Genomic DNA, 18,393 nt, shown 5'->3' with positions numbered 1-18,393 from the left:
TATAATTTGTACTCAAAATCATGATGGAAAAACATATCTAAATACCAAGTAACAGTGGTTAAAATCAGTTGGTCAGTTAATCTGATGACAATCTATTGAGGTTTCCTCCTTAAGGTAATTTATAATTTTGCCTGCCCTTTTTTAGTTGGAAGTGCCTCTTAAGGGAATTTTGAAGCAACCTATGCATTTCACAGTCTTTTTATTAAATGTTCATATATTTACTAGTTTTATGAACCTATTAATTTTATCTAGCTATGACTAAAAGTAGTGAGACTAGTTTCTAAAAGCCACACCCAAAAAAGTCTCATCGTGTGTCATACATCATGTCCTCCTCTCCACAGAAAAGTCATATTTTGCCCCCCTGGTCGGTGTGGCTCAGTTGGTTGGACATCGTCCCATGCACTGAAAGGTTGCTGGTTTGATTCACATTCAGGGCACATGCCTGGGTTGCAGTCTCAATCCCTAGTAGGATGCATGCAGGAGGCAGCAAATTCAATGTTTCGCTCTCACACCAATGTTTCTCTCTCTCCCTTTCCCTTCCTCTCTCTGTAAAAGTCAGTTCAAAGAAAAAAAAGAAAAGTCATATTTTAAGGATTTATAGAATATAATAAATCATTTATTTCTTATACCCAGCTCTTTTTGTCATCTATAGAGATAGCAAGTAAAAAACAAACCAAAACAACAGCAAAGAGCCTTCTTCAATTAAATCCAGGTCTTAAGTAATAATATTTCATATTTAAATGGTGCTTTAAAATTCTTTAAAGTATTTTCACATAAATTATTTTATTAGCTTTTGCCATTACCCTCATAAAGCACAGAGGAGGGTAATGCTATCCTCATTTTATAAGTGAAGAAATGAAATCTGGGCAGTAACACTTGGTCCCTGGGATCTTGGTGTTGAAGGCAGAATGCCATCAAGTGGGATTTCCTTTTGAACAGATGATAGCATTAGGAAACATTGCATTAGCCTTGCTTTTCCTGAAATGAAAAGTCATAAAATAAATGATAAAGGCAAGCTCCTTGGGTCTCAGTTGGCTTGTGTCTCCTGCATGGTGTCAGGTACCCATGGTCCATGGTTTTGAAGAGGATTTTTTATAATCCTGACTGTGACTAACAATTACAGTCTGTGGTATACACATGAGGAAATAGCATCCAAAGCTCCAAATGAGCTAGAAATTCCATGAAGCCAGCTTGGTGGATTTCCTAGGTCACTGATGGTGACTAAAAACACAATGTACTTGCTAAGAGAAGAGTCTGCTGAATAAAATATGGCTTTGATGCACTCAAATGTCTAAAAACTTTTTAAAGAATGGATAGTTTTTTCTGCTTGAATTTTAGATTGACAAATGAGTGACATTGTGCCATATAAGTGTGGGTTGGTTTGGGATTTTTTTTCTTATCTCCTAAGATACCTGGAGTTGAGTGGCAAGAAGGTCAGAGTGGCAGTGACATTTTAAGAGCTTCTCAGTGTAATCCTATACAGCCTGAAGAGACATCTCATATAATTCGAGTGACCCCTGCACACTTCCCGCAGGCCACCTTACAGTTCCTAGCTTGAGGCCTTTGCCAAATCCATCCCAGCTGTGAAATGACTCCTCTCCATGAAGCCCTGGAACAAAGAAGCTCACTCTCTGCTTCCTAGTAAGCCTTGCTGAGCTACCTAGAATTGTGGTTTAGCTCCACAGCCTTGGACCTTTTGCAAACAATATCATTTCTTTCAAATGAAGATAATAGCAAGCAAAGGTACTATCACTATTACTTTCTCTGTCATTTTTTCTCTCCACAAATGTTTCAAGGTTTTGGAGGTAGAAAAAAAAATCCAGATTTGCAGGTCAATAGTAACAACTTTGGACAAAACTTCTTCAATAAAGCCTCACACCATTGATTTCACCTATTTAAAAGCAATAACTTGCAGAGACAAGTAACAACTTGCAAAACTTGTTGACTTCGTCATCTGATTTCTTAAGGAAAATGCCAAGTAGGTTTGGATTCTAACACCCTCTGTTTCATGGTGCCTTAGTAAAGTAAAATATTTCAGAAAAGTTAGGTCCTAGGAGAATGCAATCTTAAAGATTTATTTAGTGAAAGGAGATATAATTCATAGGGCAGAGCTGGAAGTGCATGAATGAGTTTGGAGTTTACATGAAGTCACTGTTTCAGAACCCCCTTAGTATCTTTGGCTGGGAAAATTCAGGTTGATCCAACTTCTTGGAATGCACCAAAATTGTAGATACTTGTAGTAGGAATATGAATCACCGTCACTGAAGATTCAGAGGGTCCTTAGGTGTCTGGTTGTCCAATCTCCTCTATGATATAGGAATCTCCTCTATAGAAGCACAGTCTCTGCTTGGACATCTCCAGTGATAGGGAGCTCACACTTCACAAGGCAACTCAGCTCATATTAAATAGTTCTTATTTTCGGAAACTTCTTCCTTGAATTATAATTTTCATCCCTTTTAATTCCCATCCAGTTCTACTCTTTGGAATATGGTGAGTAAAATAATTCCCTCTTCTCCTAGACATCACATTTAGGGGCAAATGTAATAACCTTGAGTATTTGCTTCTCTGAGATAAATATCCCACTAAAATAAAAATAGTTTCTCCTAAAATAGGCTACCAGACCTTTGGTTAAAAGAAAATAAACATTTGGGGGTTTGAGGAGTCCAGTGACTGGTGTTGAACAACCAAAAGTCCAATATGAAACTGTGTTGCCTGTCCGGGCACCCAACTTTACCATGCAATGTGCTTAAATTCAAATCAACCACCATTATGTTGGACTGTGGACTGGACATGACTTCCACCCTCAATTTTCTTCCTTTGCCACTTGTTCAAAGTCCCAGGCTGTCTAATCTTCCCAGCTGTTCCCTCAAAGGATGGAAATGTTTCCTTGGACATAGAGCTGAAGGAGTGCTCAGGCCACGTATTTGTGGATTCTGTGCCTGAGACGGAGCCAATAGATCTGTCTACGGTAGACGTGACCCTCATCTCTAACTACCACTGCATGATGGCGCTGCCCTACATCACTGAGCACACCGGGTTCACAGCACGGTGTGCACCACCGAGCCCATCGTTCACATCGGCAGACTTCTCATGGAAGAGCCGGTGAACGTCATTGAAAGAGTGCCCAAGGCACAATCTGCCTCCTTGTGGAAGAACAAGGACATTCCGCAGCTGCTGCCCTCTCCTCTCAAGGACGCAGTGGAAGTACCAACCTGGAGAAGATGCAAGAGGTGAGCTCTGCCCTGAGTAAAAGCCAGCTGGTGAAATATCCTCAGAAAATTGAGCTGTTTGGTGTGGTCCAGGTGACGCCACTCAGCTCTGGCTCTGCCCTTGGAAGCTCCAACTGGATTATTCAGTCCCATTATGAGAAGGTATCTTATGTCTTGGGATCCTCTTTGCTTACCACACACCCACAGCCCGTGGACCAGGCATCTCTCCAAAACGGCCATGTTCTCCTCCTGACAAGCCTCACCCAGATTCCCACCGCCAAACCGGAGGGCATGGTGGGAGAGTTCTTCAGCAACCTGGCACTGACCAGCTGGAATGGAGGAAACGTCTTGGTCCCCTGCTGTGCATCGGGGGTGATCTGCGATCTCCTGGAGTGCCTGTACCAGTACATCCACTCGGCCGGCCTCTCCAGCATCCCCTTCCACTTCAGCTCCCTCGAGTTTTCCCAGATCTTTGCTGAGTGGCTTTGTCACAACAAGCAGATGAAGGTGTATCTCCCAGAACCACCTTCTCCTCATGCAGAGCTCATTGAGATCAACAAGCTGAAGCACTACCCCAGCATCCACAGCGACTTCAGCAACGATTTCAGACAGCCATGCGGGGTGTTCACATAGAATAGCTCCGGTTTGGGGACGTGGTCCATTTCATGCAGCTCTGGGGGAAGTCTAGTCGCAACACTGTCATATTCATAGAACCCGACTTCTCGTACCAGCCCTTGGCCATGAAATGCATTTACTAGTACTGCCCCAGTGATACCCGGCTGAATTTCATCCAAGTGTCGAAGCTGCTCAAAGAAGTGCAGCCCCTGCACGTGGTCTGCCCTGAGCAGTACACGCAGCGGCCCCCCGCCGCAGGCCCACAGGATGGACCTGATGATCAATTGCCAGCCTCCTCGCCCTGCCTTGTCAAGCGACGCTACGAGAAGATCGAAATCATGCCGGAACAAGCAGATTCACTGGTGCCCATGGAGATTAAGCCTGGCATTTCCTTGGCAAACGTTTCGGCCGTGCTGCACACTAAAGATAACAAGCAGGTCCTTCAGCCCCTGCCCAGGCCAGCCCAGCCTGCGAGTGGTAAGAAGAGAAAGCGGGTGAGCGATGACATCCCGGACTGCAAGGTTCTGAAGCGCTTGCTAAGCGGCACCATCCCAGTGGAGCAGTTTGTGCAGACTCTGGAGAAGCACGGTTTCGGTGACATTAAAGTGGAAGACACAGCCAAGGGCCACATCGTCTTGCTCCAAGAAGCCGAGACCCTCATCCGGATTGAGGAAGTTCAATCCACATCATTTGTGGCAATGACAAGATACTCAGGGTACGACTGTCCTCAAATTCCTCCAGAAGTTCTGAATGAAACACGTGAGCCATGTCTGCTTCCCTGAGATCCCACCTTCCTTCCCACTCTGCCTACCCAGCACAAGCCAAGTGAGGAAGGGCACACAAGGTCAGCCAGGCCTTTGTGGAGGTCTCTGACCTGAAGGAAAAGGCTCTGAGGGCTACGTCAGGAGAGAGGGCCGCACCTGCTGGTCTGGACTTATAGCACCGTCGCAGGCAAGAGATTTTGCTTTATTTAAGCTTTAGACTCATTTTCTTCCCAAGCCTGGCTCTCTCGGGTGGCCAGGATGGTAAGACAGGGGGCTGAGTGGCATAAGAGTGACAGAAGCAATTTCTAAGAGGTTAGTGGTGGGGAGGGGAGGGGAAACGATGACTGACTTGTCTCGAGTGGCCAGAGTTGGTTTTTCATCATGTCACAGGCCACGGGTGAGGAATCAGTGACTTTGCTTTACTTGCTTGTCAACTGTGTTGCATCTGATAAGACAGACAATACCCCCCCAAAATTAGTAAAATGAACCCATTTATCTGTATTTTATATTGTGAGCCCATTTTGTTAATAAAACTTCTTTTATAGGAGTTTCTACCTAGGCTCTGTTGAACCTACAATTTACACTGATATGGTATCTGAAAAAATGTGAAAATATTCAGACTAGCATAAACTTAGAAAATACTACAGCAAATTTTAGTTTGGTGAGCATGTTCAACCATATAGCCTGGCTTTTTTTTATATATATATATATAAACTTTAGCCCTATCTGTTTTGGCTCAATGGATAGAGTGTTGGCCTGTGGACTGAAGGGTTGTGGGCTCGATCCCCAGTAGGGGGTGTGCAGGAGGCAGCCAATCAATGATTCTCTCACCCTCTCTGAAATCAATAAAAATAAAAGAATCTAGGAGAGCCACATTTAAAAAATAAAATATAAAATTCAAAAAAATAAAAATAAACATTTGGGCATTTGGAAAGACATTCAAAGTTTTTAGTCAGGTTTTAATATGTTAAGAATATAATGTCTCCCTGTAGTAATCTATTAGTTCTATGTGATCCCAATCGATAAGTACATAAATTCTAAACATACATCCCGCTCCCCACCCCCCCCCCGCCAGAATAGTCAAAACTCATTCAACTTACTGTGGCTTACTAAGTATCAGGCACTATTCTAGCTATGGTGTATACATCTACAGAACAGGCAAAATTGCTTACTCATGGGGTTTACATTCTAGAGGAGAAAGACAGAAAATACTTATTTCAGAATGCTTTGAAGTGAGGTGAAGAAAATATAATAGGGCAGTTGGGTGGAGAATAACTGGCGTTGTAGGTCTATGATGGTTGTGTTTAGTGAGGGCAGGTGGGGAAACCTCTTGCAGAGATGACATTTGAGCTAAAGCCTTAAGGACGAGCAAGATTCAGCCCTACAATCCACACAGGGATCAATCTTCCCAACAGACGGACCAGCAAATGCAAAGACCCCAAGCTACTCATTGTGTTCAAAGGACTACAAGGAGGCTGCACTTGCTGGAGTGGAGTGGGTGAAGAGGACGATGATGAGTGGGGTAGTCCCGTGGTCGACAAACTGCGGCTTGTGAGCCACATGCGGCTCTTTGGTCCCTTGAGTGTGGCTCTTCCACAAAATACCATGGCCTGGGCGAGTCTATTTTGAAGAAGTGGCATTAGAAGAAGTTTAAGTTTAAAAAATTTGGCTCTCAAAAGAAATTTCAATCGTTGTACTGTTGATATTTGGCTCTGTTGACTAATGAGTTTGCCGACCACTGGGGTAGTCAGTTAAACAAAGGTCAGCACCTGTATGCTGCATGGTAGGCAGCTGGATTTCATCAGAGAATTTTAACCTGAGCAGTGATACAGTCTGATTTAAGAAGATCACTCTGTCTACTGGGTACAGAATCAACTGCAGGGCAGAGATAAGGAAAGAGTGGAAACAGATCAACTGGGAGCCCAGGTCTGATAGAGGAAGAATGAAGCTTAAATTGCAATAGTAGCAGAGAATACTTAGAGGAGGAGATAGGGCTTTGTGATGTGTTTTGGAAGCAGCATTAATAAATCTTGCTGTTGGATTGTGAGGAGAAGAGAGGGGCCAAGGACAATGCCAAAGTTTATGACCTTAACAAGGGGGAGAGGATAGCACTGCCAGTTGTAACTTCAGTTAAGACTAGGGGGGCATGCCCTAGCTGGTTTGGCTCAGTGAATAGAGCATTGGCCTGTGGACTGAAGGGTCCCGGGTTCGATTCTGGCCAAGGGCACATGCCTGGGTTGCTGGCTCAGTCCCCAGTGGGGGGTGTGCAGGAGACAGCAGGTCAATGATTCTCTCTCATCATTGATGTTTCTATCTCTCTCTCCCTTCCTCTCTGAAATCAATAAAAACGTATTTTTTTTAAAAAAGAACTATTCAATTAGCAGCTTAACTCTTAATAGATACTATGAGAAAAAGTTTTAGGTTGTATCTTCCAAGGTGTATGGTTTTGTAACTCTCAATAGTATTAGTTTATTTACTGAGGATTTCAAAGAAAAAAAGAACAACTAGAAAGAAAAGGGAAAACTGAAATGAAAAATATATATTTTAAAAAATCTCAAAAGCTCACAGTCTCCTAAAGAATTCTGCTCCTCATCCATAAGATCTCCTTTTAGGAAGCTTGGACAAAGGGCAGTCCCCCAGTGGGTCAGATTTATTTTTTTGTCATATCTCTAAGTCACCTTTTATTTCCTTTCCTCATTCAGGTACCTTGAATTTTCTACCACCCCTTTTTCCACCTCCTTCTCTCTCTCTATCACATAATAAAAACCTACTCAAATAAAGAAATCTCTATCAGTCTCTCAGGTTTTAGTGTAAATTTTTAACATTTTTTCTTCTCCAAGATATTTGTATTTAACCTATTAATAGTTATTATGGAATGAAGTTTATGACTCCTATGAATAGAATTTCAGACAGAATTTCTCTAGAGCTAGAATCCCCTCCAAAAGCTTACTCTTTTGCTAGCATTACCAGTGCTTGGTTAATCTTCTTTAAAGGTGTTTTGCTTAGGTTTCTGGAGCCATGATAACAGTTAGCATACTCACTGTAAATTTATTTAACAAGAGAGAGTTAAAAAGAAACTCACCTTTAAGGAACTTCCCCAGGAAATGTTGCCATAAGAGAATGTAAAGAAAGATATAAAGACCCTTAGCACATCTTTTCAAGTAGGATTTCAAAGTAAGAAAAGTAAGGAGGCTAAGAGCTGAAAGGAGCATTGCAAATCACCATGCTCAACATTCTCATCTCATTAAAGACAAAAATAAGGCCAGAGGCTGAATACTTGCTCATTGACATATGGCTGTTAGTGGCAGAAATGAGACCAGCACTCAGATCTCCATATTGGTGTTGAGTTCATTCATTCATTCATCTATCAAATATTCATGGGGGGTCTCCTGGGTCCCAGGCTCTGCAGTTCTAGGACACAGCTATGAATAAAGCAAACGAAGCTCTTGTGTGAGTAGCACTGTTGATCACTTTGTCATAGCTGTGGGTCAAGAGCTGTTCCCCAGATCATTGCCCAAGAACCAGACTGACCTGCAGGACATGTCAGTGAGCAAACTTCCCTGATTAATTACAGTCAGCAGAGTGCTTACTAGGAGCAGAGCAGGAGCTGACATAAGAACTTTCTCACCATAGATTTCAGGGGGAATTTTCAACTTATACATTTCTGACTCACTGGGAGTTTAAACACGTATTGGTTTGTTATGACAGAAGACTGGATACCCAAGATTCTTCTGTCATAGCTATGACTTGAAAGGTAAAGACCCTCACATTTTGCCAATAAATAAATAGAATCACAATAGATTCTTTTTTTCCTTTTTAAAAACATCCAAACATATCACATTGTAGCCAATACCAATTTGGTCCTTCAACTTTGCAAAGATTAATTGGAGTACTATTATACAATAACATATTCGGTAATAAATAATAAAGGAAAAACTTCTCTCCTACCATATGTGCCTAATTTCACATACACAAATATTTCAAAGCAGAGCTATATATTGAGGCAGAGAAACTACTTTTTCCTGAGCAACTCATAGGAGTTGGGCATTAAAATCAGCTTTGCATGTGTCCTTTAACTTAATTGCCCGTCTCCCACCTTCCCCTCCCAACACCCCTGTTACCGCAGAAGGCTTTGGGGTTTTGGATTTGGAGATCCGGGCTTAGATCCCAGACATCTATTAGGTGTTTTGTAAATGGCTATAGTCTGGCTAAGCCCCAGTTTATTTGTAAATAGTGCTTCCTCACAGAATTGTGATGAAAATTACGCATAGCCCCATGCCTATGTGATGGTTACTTAGAAAATATGAATGCTTCTTTTCCCGTCTTCCTTTCTTTCACTGCTTGTGGTCCCAGAGGTCTGCCCTGCAATCTCACTTTGATTTGCTTTTACTGCCTTGACATTGCACAGCTTCCAGGTATCCTGGCCTGGTCAGCCCAACCTATTCTCCAGCCTGCCAGCTGTGGGCTCACTCCTCCCCCTCCTTAAGTGGATACTTAATTTTTTAAATCTATAAGAGTTCAAATCATTTGTCATAATGGAAGCTGCATTCAAGTGGGGGCCTTCTGGTCACTTCTGGTAACTCCCCACAGTCACTGTTAAGGGACAGCAATTCATGCAAATGGCCACAGTACATTATTACCTAAAGGAAAGCAAATTGCAAAACAACATGCTCAATATAAGTCCATTTTGTGTTGTAAAATACCTATCTAACCTATGTGTGCATGCATAGAAAAAAATTTTTGTATTGGATGAATACACCCAACAGTGTTTACCTTTAATGAATAGGGTTAAGAGGTAGAAAATAAATAAAGAACTTTTATTTTTTATTTAAGTGAACTTAATTCTAATTTTTTATAAAAATTATTTATACAACAAAGTATAATGAAGAATATTAAATGTATATTCAGTTTGAAAGGACCTGGGATTAAATGTTTGAAATGTTTTCAAAACAGGTAGCATAATGATATAGTCTCTCATTTCTAATGAAAAAATAATCTTGCCATTTGGCTAATTATGTGCAAGTGGAGATATCTTCTTTTGGGTTATTCGATATAGCACAATCCAAACTCCTACTTCAATTAAATTTGGAGGTGACCATTAGCCTTACAGAACTAAGTCTTCCTGCCAAGTAGAACCTGTGCCTGAGTTTGATTACAGATTCTTCACAACCCAGAAAGCGCCCCAAGGGTTGGTGATTTAAAAGTATTCATTAGGAGGCAGCAAGTTCAAAATGAAAATAAGGCATCTTTAGCCGAAACCGGTTTGGCTCAGTGGATAGAGCGTCGGCCTGCGGACTCAAGGGTTCCAGGTTCGATTCCGGTCAAGGGCATGCACCTTGGTTGCGGGCACATCCCCAGTAGGGGGTGTGCAGGAGGCAGCTGATCGATGTTTCTCTCTCATCGATGTTTCTAACTCTCTATCCCTCTCTCTTCCTCTCTGTAAATAAATCAATAAAATATATTTAAAAAAAAAGAAAATAAGGCATCTTTAAATGTATGTTCAAATTTATATAAAACATGTACTATGCTCCCCTCTTGTACTGTACATTTTTACATATATTTTTCTTATGTGGGTGTCAAAACAATTAGGTGGAATAGGCTATGCTAGCCTCATTTACAGATGAGAAAACTAAGGTGTGGGAGAGAGACTGAGTGACTTGCCCAGGATCACGCAGCTAATGGTGTCAAAACCAGGACAGGAAGCTTGCTCCTGTGACTTACAGACTGGCGCTCCATTCTTGGCATTGCACTGCTGGAGATAATATTCTGATTGACTCAAGCCTTCCCAGGGACACACAGGGAGCCCAAAGGGCTCCTACCATTGTACCCATTCTTACCAAATGTCTACGTTTGCACTCATGTGCAGCAGGCCCATAGAATTCCAAAAAAACAGAATCGTACAATTATTACTGAAAGCTTTTTTCCTGTGTCACGATAGCCAGTATAAAACTGGTTAGCGACAACTTGGAGACAATAACATCTGCCGTGTCCTCTTCAGTAAGCTATTTGACTTAAATTAGATTTTCACTGTGCTTCTATTGTAGCTAAACAAAGCCTGCATCTTATTAAAAGTAATAGAACTTATTTATACTTGATATCCTTTGAAAAGTGGTGGCACTTCAGCAACTCAAGCGTAAAGTCTTCCCTAATTCTTCCAGACAAAGTGACACATCATTATCAGATACCAGCGTTGTTAATATTTAAATATTGGGCTACACCTGTCTGTTCATTTCCAAAACTATTTAAGATTCCCCCCCGGGGGGGAGATGAATTTGTATGTGCGTCTTGATACAGCCTCTCAATGTTTGGAGGGCATCTATAGTAACAGAAGGATCACCCAGGTACCAGATCCTGCACGACCTGTTTGCTTTCTGCAGCTCCACGACGAGTTGGCAGTTACTTATGCATGACTTTTCTCATTGCCAAGATTTTGGCCAGCAATTCTTGTTCGTCATTCTTCATTCTTGTCTTCGCGTTTTGGGTGAGTCATTGCCATACTTGTCATCAAGGCTTCCTGGGGTGAAACTCTGGATCTCTTTTTCTGTCATCTTATCCTAGACAATCCTATTGGGGAGTCTACCATGAATTATGTTGTTGGTTTTGTGTGTGTGTGTGTGTGTGTGTGTGTTTTTTTTATTATTTTATTTTGCAGATACCTAGTATGTCAGCCCTAAGTCAAGATGTAAACTGTGTTTTCCTTTTCATAAATCCTGGCCTAAAGGAAAGTCCTAATTTGGGGCAGATGGTTGGCAAAATTTACATTAACTCTACCTTCATCCACCACCTCCAACACACACACACACTCCACCAACTGGTTCATACCCTCGACCTAGCCCATATGTAATGTTGACCAAGTCACTCCCTTTCTAGGTATGTGTTTCCTTCTTCGTAAGATGAGGGTGCAGATCTGTCCGAGGTATGCTGCCTGCCACTGTCTCCCTGTGCCATGGAAGATATCATTAGTTGAACACCACGCTCTTCCCTGATGAGCCTGAAATGGCTACAAAATCCTTAGTACAACATCCTCAAAGTATACATACAGATGATACATCATTAAAATAACTTTTGGGAATACTTTCTCCCCCAAAATTTATCTACGTTAGACTCTTAGAAGATATTTGGTTTTCATATTTCAGATACTAGAGGGGAATAAAGGAAGCACCAATGATTGGTACTCTTAGAAAGTTTCCCCAATGGCCTAGACTTATGCCAGTTATCCTGGTGGGATTTGCAAATACTCAGAAGGTTTGATGGGTTTGATATTTTTAGAAGATTAACCTTGAAATCTTGTATTTAAATGCTAGTTGGATTTAGGGAATCACCTTACTATTCTATTGAAAAGAGGAGAGATAATATTTGGGGAACCTCTTATTAATATTGTATTAGTTACCAAGTACCATGCTCTCTTCTAAGCACATTTCAAATATTAATTCATTTAATCATCACAATAACCTTATGATGTGGGTACCATAAATATCCTCATCTTACAGATGATGAAACCAAGGCTCAGTCTGGTTAAGCAACTTACCCCAAGTCACACAGCTGGTCAAGGGTGGAGCTGGGATTTAAACTTATCATTCTATCCTTGATGAAGTTCCTAACAACTGTCAATCTTCTCCCTCTTTACGTTGTAGAAATTCTATGATGGCTGATCTGCCTTAAAGGAATTCTTGAAAATGCAAGAAGCTGTTTTCAATCAATGCTATCCATATCAGAGTAACAAGGCTATGAGGATCAAATTACATAATACATGCAAAGGACCTGGCACTGAGTAGGTTTTTAATCCAAGCTCCTGCCTTCTACTCTACCTTTTCCTATAAAGAAGATTGCAAATATGTGAATCCAGGAGAAATGTGAGGGGACATGTTCTCTCTCTATAAAAAAGTTAATATTGCATTCTGAAATAAATTTTTATTAAACATGCCAGTGTAGAAATTAAATAAATGAATACAACCAGTGACTTAGATAAGGTGAAAAATGAAGAAAAATCATTCATTGATTAACAAAATTTAGTGAGATGCTTTACATATATATTTAGTCTATGCTAATATTTTAAAGCCACTGGTTCACTGACTTTACTATATAAGAGATGGGACTTCTTACTCCTACCCACCCTCTCACGGTTCCCTTGTCATAGAGACACTGAGCTTGAGCTTTTTTTTACCTGATAAGATATTTAACAAGGGTCTTCTCACTTCAAAACACTGTTCCATTCATTCATCCCTTTCTTGAAAGGTAGCACCAAGGTTCTAAGAGTTCAGAGGGTCTCCTGACAACTAGGGAAGTTTCTCCTGAATCCATTCACTCAAATGCTGTTGAAGGTAGTTAGCAGCTCACTCCATGGATGGTATCATCCATTGATTGAGATTCCTTTGTAAGTGATCCCACTGAGCACCGGATATCTTAATAATGCCTATTTCAGCCAGAAAGAGTCAAAGAAGGATTTACACAGGAGGCTTAAAGGAGAGTGGAATTTTGAATGAGGGGAGAAGTCTGAATTATAAAGGCATGAGGGTGTGCTGGGATCTGGAATTGGAACAGGGAGTGAAAAGACAGGATAAGATTGAACCTTTAAGGAGAGAAAGTTTGATTTTTACTCTACATACACAATGATGTGTCTGTCAAGTCTGTTTTGGTTGCAGATAGCAAAAACCAATTCAAACTGGTTAAAATGAGAGGGAAAGTGAAGGTTGGGAGTGCCACTGACTCACGTAACTGACAAGTCCACACCACAACTTGGCTTGGAGCTTGTGTGGTGCCCTAGGATTCTCTAGGGCAATAGGGTTGTCCCTTTTCTGTTGATCAGTTTTGTTTTAGAGAAATTGTGTTTTAGAGAAATCATCTTGGAGGCAGACTTGTGGCTGGATTGGAGATTAAAAATTATAAGCTTAGCTATCCAGAAGAGCAACTACTGCTCTAGTTCTGGAAAGAAATGATGAGAGGCGAGACTCTGGCAGAGGTCGTAGGTATGAGGAGGACATGTAGGAGATCCACTGATTGAACATCAGGGCTGTGAGGAGGAAAAACTCTAAAATAATTTTTAAGTTCCTGCCTTGGGTAATAGGATAAAAGTTGGGCCTTTCATTTAAACAAGAATACAAGAGGGTTAGTGGGGAAAGAGATAAACTTGGTTTTTGAATTTCCTCTGGGACATTCAGGTACAGATTTCTAGCAGGCTGCTGGATATATTTGTCTTGAGCTGAGAAAACCACTCTGAGCTTAAAAGATAGATTTGGGGCTCATCAGAGCATATGGGCCACCAAATAATAATAGCACTTAAAGATTTTGGAAGAGAGGGGAGAGATCTATAAAGGAAACCAAAAGGAGGGCAGTCAGAGGTAAAAAAAAAAAAAAAAAAAGAACCAAGAAGCATTGCACAAACCGTCAAACTTCAGAGGGAAGGCAGGGGAGGAGGAGAAGGGGTAAGAGATCAACCAAAGGACTTGTATGCATGTATATAAGCATAACCCATGGACACAGACACTAGGGTAGTGAGGGCATGTGCTGGGGGAGTGGAGGTGGCCGGGGAGAGGTCAATGGGGGGAAAAAGAGACATACTAGTATGGAATACTAAATGTAATCATTTAAACAATATAGAATTTTTTAAAAAAAGAACCTAGAGACAGTGTTCACACACACACACACAAAAAAAAAAAACAAGAAAAGAATAGGAGGAAATAAAATAAAATTATACGTGAAATTAATTAAAATAAAAGATGAAAATGCCCAGAGATGTAGCAAACTAAAAAACACTATCAAGTCAGGTCAGGGGTGGAATCTCTGCCATCAACAACAGGATGTTGTAAAGAATCACAAACAGCATTTAAACCAAGCAAATCAGTATATTTATCGATCACCTGCTAGATGAAAGACACCATACCAAGTGAATGAAGAAACAATAATAAAAATACTAAATTAAAAAAAATTAATTTGTTATATTATGTTTAATTTGAATTCAATCCAGCAGTATAACAATTTGAAACACAAGCTCAATTTATTCAGAGGGGCTTAAGCTCTCTAAAAAGGGAAGGTGGTTTTTATATACCAAAGTGTGTAATCAAGATCAGAGGATTTTGTTTTTAAAAAATCAATCATGTATGATTGTACTCATCAAAATGATTCCTCATTATCTCTGTTTAATCCCCTATAAGTATTGCAACTTTATCCTATTTCTGCAGTACTCTCGCCACTAGCACAACTTCAAATCTTCCTGCCCCGTGGCCTGATACAGAGGAGGCTCTCCCTCAGTAGCAGTTGCCACTTAATGACTCAGGCCCCCGCACTCTTGAAAGCGCTTCTTCAGTTTCTCCCTCTATTCTCTCTTCCTTTGAATCAAGCATTCTAATGGCATCTATCTGAAAGATGGTCACTTCACCTGCTTGTCTGTCTGTTAGCTCCTGGACTCCCAGTGTTTCATCTTAATCTCCCTTGTAATGCAATATGACTTTTGGATTCTGCTGCAGTCCTTCCCAGGTCTTTGGGAGGAAGTGAAAAGTCTACCATTGACAATGGCTGTGGAGTCCGAAATTCCCATGACCTCGTAGGTACAGGCTTAAGTTGTAGAACTGCACTAGACATGTTGGAGCAGATTTATGATCCAGCCCTGACTTCAGGGACTCCGCATCCAGATCCATGGGCATCCTTTCACCAGATTTTTGTGGATGACAGACCTTCCCTAAACTCACAAACCTTGAATTATACCCAGTAGGAACATCTAGACCAAATCAAAATGAGATGTGGATTGCATTAACTCATTGAAGTAGGACTCACCTCTTTTCCTTTCACAATTCTGGCTGTAATCTCCCCTGCTGCCTTTCCCTAGCTCCTGCCACCATTTTCTTTTTTCTTTGGGTTTTTTTTCCCCCCTAGCGATGAAACATATATAAAGCAATCAAAAGGCAAACAGAAATGAATTCTGAAGTAACTGCTATTTTCCATCCTCCTGGCCTCCGTGCCCCTGCATTGGTGTGGACCATCAATGGCTAGTTGTTTCTGTGTAATGTGTATGTGTGATTGGCACTCCCTGCAATTACCCTTTCCACAGTCTCTGCCCCCGAGCAGTGTGGCTTCTTGGGTTACTGATGGCCTCTCAACAAACCTGACTTTGTTCTTTTAACCATCTTCTCTCAATGCCATCTCATTAAAGTATATTGCCAGTGAAAGCAGCCCTGACAAATGTCTTTCCACTTGTAACCTGGTCTGAAACTGCCTAACTTTTCTTGTTGAATGAGCTAAATATTCCAAAAATAATTTAGGAGAGAAACATGAAAAGCACCAGTTCATGTTGTCACTTATACAGTATTTTTAAGACTGTGTTAATCACAGACCACCAGCCTTTTAAAGTATTGTCTGTTCCAATAACGAGACAAGCATGATTTCATTTTGTGTCCTCCAGTCTCAAGTATAAATTGTCATAGAATGCAAGGCCCAGGGACTAAGGGAAATAATGGGTGACTGAAAAGTACAGACAGGGGCCATGGGGACCCCAAAGGTTGAGCGGCTTGTGGGAATATTTGGGAACTAAAGCTTTTTCTGGAAATTCTTATTAAAAAGTGGTAAAATGTTCCATGTCTGCATGGAAACTGTCAATAAAAGGTTGGTTAATGTGAAAATAATTTCACTACTTATAATTTCAAATAGACTAAATAACATCTCTGAAGACAAGATGTAGCCCCATCTCCTGTCATGCAGTCCCTTCTCCAGTCCCTGATTTATTCTCTTGAAAATCAACAATGTTGTAGAAGCAGAGCAGATGAGTGGAGCTGGCATTTTCCAATTTGGAACAGAATCCTATTCCCAATTATTGGTAGACAAAGAGTGTGTCTGCCAGATTCCTGAACTTTATATCTAATTGTCCTGTCACATTTCTGCCTCCCAAAAAGGAAATGCCTCCTCAAAAGGAGAATATATATATTTCAAAAAGGAGAAAAGGAAAGGAGGAGGAGTTGAAGAGATAGGTGTCTTGTCCTATATACCAACTGCTGTGTCCATTAATTCATTTATTTGTAAATATTTGTTGAATATGTTCTCCCTCCCGCCCCCCGTTTATTGAACTTATTGGGTTGACACTGGTTAACAAAATGATACAGGTTTCATGTGCACAATTCTACAACACATCATCTGTACTGTATTGTGTGTTCACCACCCCAAGTCAAGTCTTCGTCCATCACCATTTATCTCCCCTATACCCTCCTCCTGAATACTTTCCAAGAAGATTATACAGTGAGTGACTAAAAGTGTCTACGTGGGTTCAAACTTGAGCTCTACCATGTTGTCGTCCTTTGACCTTAGGAAGCAAGGCTAAAACACATTGCTTAGCTTCCTTAGCCTCCTTGTGCCTTAGCTGCTCCATCTGTAAAATGAGGTTATAGATTAATTGGGATAGTCCATATCAAGTGGTTAAGACAATGTCTGGGACATAGTAAGCACTCCCTGTTAGGATTATTACTTCCATGTATGAGGTAAAATTCTAAAAATTACTATAACATATTTCTGCCCTAAAGAAATCTTATATGTGCACCTATGACATATGTAAAAATTCATATACTTTTAACTCTCCTGAAAGAGGCTGATGTGAAATGTGAAAAGGCTTAACATTTGAAGGAAGGAATTAGCTCATATGAATGTTTTATAAATAGATACATAAACTGAGCTTATGACTGACTAGACAGCCTATTTCATTGTTGTGCTGCTATTTACACAGATCCAGTCTCATTCTTTTCGAAGGATTAGAGTCTGGCATAAGTTACTTCTACCCACCTGATCTTTATGGATGCACAGATCAGTTCCTACAATTTGAATCATGAGCAGTAGCGAAGCAACTTTACATACTTGCCAGTGTATAGACTCACCTGGATGACCCTCCACTGATAAATAAATAAATAAATAAATAAATAAACAAACAAATAAATAAATAAATAAAAGTTCAGGTAAAAGTTGTCATTGTATTCTCAAATGAATACGTCCCAGTGAAGCTCAGAGAGATAAGTAACTAGTTTACACTCAACAGCAGGGGCACTATGATTTAAACCATGAGCTTTGAAGTGTGACGTCCCTGCTCTTTCCATTATATCATAGGCCCTTTGTGTGTGTGTGTGTAACTTGTACTCTCCTGGTGTTCTTGGGAATATGCATGTGATGGTGGTGGCTATAGTAGAAAGGTCAGTATTAACCAATCAAGTCTCCACATTAACAAACAGGAGTTTGACTCTTCTGGTAGACGATTCAGCTGGACTGAAAGGATTTATCTGAGCAATGCTTTTGTTATACCTTTTATTTGTCCCCAGTTAAATCTCTTAATGCATAAATTCAAACATGCATTACAAAGATTGTTCCCATAAACCCAAAGGATTCCATTGCACCTATAAATAGTAAGTGTTTGCACTTTAGGTACTTTAAAAACTTTACCTACATTTAAAGTGAACAATTAATCACAAATTCAACAAAGAAGAGGAGGGTGTACAAGATCTTTGAAGAGGTGGGAAAGACATCTTTGAGCTTATCGCAGTAAGTACCTGCAAACTCCCACCGGAAGTCAGTCTGTATAGCAGCTAAGAGTAGGCATTCTGGATCATACATCCCCAGAGGATGTAGAAGCGATTTAATCTTTCTGACCCTAAGTTATCTCATCAATGAAATGGGATGATAGCCCCTACATGGTTGAGAGTGTTAGATGAGATCAGTCTCAGACACAGGACAGTCGCTTGTTAGATGTTGTTTGCTTGTGCTTCATATGGCTCCTTCCACTCCCCTGGTCTCGATTATGTCAAAAGACTTCCTTCAGAATGTGCTATTTTCCCAAACAT

At 40.7% G+C, this 18,393-nt stretch overlaps 1 pseudogene; it reads left to right on the top strand.

Moving 5' to 3' along the window:
* Positions 1 to 2,670: 2,670 nt before the first annotated feature.
* On the top strand, positions 2,671 to 4,574 carry LOC103286762 (integrator complex subunit 9-like; annotated as a pseudogene).
* Positions 4,575 to 18,393: the final 13,819 nt, after the last annotated feature.

Source organism: Eptesicus fuscus, chromosome 3 (genome assembly GCF_027574615.1).
Source record: "Eptesicus fuscus isolate TK198812 chromosome 3, DD_ASM_mEF_20220401, whole genome shotgun sequence".
NCBI classification, from domain to species: Eukaryota; Metazoa; Chordata; class Mammalia; order Chiroptera; family Vespertilionidae; genus Eptesicus; species Eptesicus fuscus.
The sequence above is the reverse complement of the archived record's forward strand: the minus strand, read 5'-3'. Positions and strand labels throughout refer to the sequence as shown.